This window comes from Carcharhinus amblyrhynchos, chromosome 3 (genome assembly GCF_965287045.1).
Source record: "Carcharhinus amblyrhynchos chromosome 3, sCarAmb.v2.hapA, whole genome shotgun sequence".
NCBI lineage: Eukaryota > Metazoa > Chordata > Chondrichthyes > Carcharhiniformes > Carcharhinidae > Carcharhinus > Carcharhinus amblyrhynchos.
The window spans coordinates 71,421,671-71,424,585 of NC_137326.1; positions in this window are offsets into that span (position 1 = coordinate 71,421,671).

The window sequence follows — 2,915 nt, forward strand, 5'->3', positions numbered from 1 at the left end:
ACTTCCTGCTGGGTCTGGTCCAAGTCAAATTTGATATACTGGCCAGCCCGGGCATACAGGGATCCATAACCTCTTTCACACAGGCGTGAATAGCTGACTGGGAAATGCCACACACATCTCTGCTGGGGTCTGGAAGGAGCCAGTGGCATAAAAATTTAAAGTGGCCGTCAATTTGACAGCCACTGAGAGTGGGTGCCCTCCCCCCTGCCCTGAGGTGCCAGGTCCTGCAACAAGTGGTACAGGTGTTGCACTGTCTCCTTTTGGAGACAAGCTGTTGGTGGCACACAGTGTTCAACATTTGTTCAAATATCAATTGTGTGTGGAACTGCTGGGGTCTCTGCTCCCTTCTTCTCCTGCGCCCCTATTCTAGGTGAATGGCGGCTAGGTCCTGTCTCTGGTGACTGTCTCCCTCTACTCCTGTGAGTGGTAGGCCTGGGTCTCCTCTGCCCACAATTCATCCTCCTGTTCCTCCTCCTCAGCTCCAGAAGTAACCAAAACATCAGCAAAAGCCATCTTGTCAAATTGAAAGGGGGTGAATTTGGAGAAGGAGAGAAATAGATGGAAAGATTCAGGAATGCTGCTTGCCCCTAGCCCAGCAACACACACTGGCTTACTGCTCATTCCCCCCCACACAGGCCCCCCCAACCACACAGCCCTCCATCCCCTCACAGGCCTCCCAGCAACATAGACCCCCCTCCCCATTCCCCACCCTCAGGCCCCCCCAGCAACACAGCTCCTCTATCCTCCCCCGACTAACACACACCCAGAACTCATGCAGCAGTGAGCACAGACATTGCTGCTTGAAAAGTCCTGAGGCTGCAGCACCTCCATTTCAAAGGGCTTCAGCACATCCCCCAGCTGGAAGAGTGCTGTGTGCACCAGGACTCAGCAGCATCCCCAAGGCCTGAGGTCAATGCTGAGACCTAGTCCGTGCTGCAAATCGGACATCAGATCCAGTGATCAGCAACAGTCCCATTAGCACTGTAAAACATTGTTTCATCATTTTCAGTTTAATGTTGCTGCACTGAGTCACTGAGTAACCTGCAGCTATAAAAGTTGGCCACGTTTTAGAAGGTGCAGCTACTAATTCAAACACAGTTAAAAAGATTAATATCTGAATTCTGATCAATGGCTTCAGTTGTTTCTTCTGTTTGAGAATACATTCGCTGCAACTCACACTTACACCTACACCCACTTTTCAACATTTTAAAAATCAATTAATTCATTTTATCTATTTTCCTTATCGCAGTCTCTGATGTGTTTGAACCATGTAAATAAAGGTTAATAACAACTGAAATTTCCAGATTCGGGAGATGGAATACAGGGACAAGGGAAAATTGCTATCATGCTTGTGTTGGTGCAAAGTTCTTCCAGCTCCAGCTTGACTCATTTGGTTAACTTTTCACTTCCGTGACAAAATTGTTGTCAATTCATGTCCCAGTCCATACTGTTGAAATATCTAATGATCCAGGGAAGCCCTGTCAGCCTTCACATAACACAATAAATAGACAATTCCCCCTCACAGGTTCAGTCCTAATATGTTAAACCAGCCGACAAGAGGAGGAATTGTTTAGGACTGCGCTGTTGTTATTTATATTACCAACTTGGACATTGTGGAGGCTGAACACTAACTCTACCAGTATGTTCTGACCATAAACCTCATCACCAAACTATTGTTTCTCAGACTGGCATTGGCCTCAATACCTCTGGAGATCTTTCTTCCACAGCCTCTCATCTCACAGTCCTCCAACATCCCTGCACCGCTTCCCCTACCCACACAGCCCACTTCTACATTCATGAATCTATGACACCCTCCACCACTTTAACAGTTTCCAGTTCCCTGGTATTCACCATTTCCCTTTCCTAATGAGCATCCAATCCCTGTGCACCTCCATCCCAGTCCAGGACAGCCTGTGAGCCATCAACTTCTTCATGAATGGAGGTCCAATTAGTCCCCAACCAGCACCACTCTCCTCCTTCAGGCTGAATGTGTTCTCAATTTGAAAAACTTCTCCTATGACTCAATTGCCTCCTCCAAAAAGAAGTGTATCTTTATACCAGTCTTATTCAGGCCTCCTTCCTTCACCTCCTATCCTGATACATTGATGATTTTATCAATGTCATTTCCTACCCTGTCCCAAAATAAAAAAGTTAATCCAATTTCAAAGAACAAAGAACAAAAACAGTCCAGGAAACAGGCCCTTCGGCCCAACGAGCCCGCGCCACCATTTTAACGTTACCAGTCCCCCCTCCACCCATGACCCTTATCTATAGTTTATGGCATTCCACATTGAGGGAAACTAATTTAGGGACAATTTATCACCTCCAATCAGCCTAATAGGGGTGTGGGAGGAAACCGGAGCACCCGGAGAAAACCCACGCAAGCACGGGGAGAATGCGCAAACTCCCACAGACACTGGCCTAAATCCATGTGTCTGCACAGCAAACAGTGATAGTCACTGAGCTGTCGTGTTGCCCAGCATCTCGTCCAGTTTAAGCACACGCTAACGACATGAAGCACTAGGCCACTCGAACATTCAAGAGCAGCCCAAGTACGATCCATCGCGTGTATGCCCCTCGATGGACAACAGGGCGGACCGACTTAAAACCTGTGAATTAAAAGAGAAAAACATTATTATCATACCACATCCTTTTACATGACCAGGGACGTCCCAATGCTAATGAACCTTATTTAAAACAATCTCCTATATCCTCCCATCTCCAACCCACTCATGTGCCTGTCTAAGTTCCTCTTAAACAACTCCACCGTGCCTGCCTCCACCACTTTACTTGGCAGAGCATTCCATACCCCCACTACCCTCTGTGTGAAAAACCTCCCCCTAATATCCGCGTTGTACCTCTCCCCCCATCACCTTAAGCCCGTAGCCCCTCGTACTGTGCGTCTCTAGCATAGG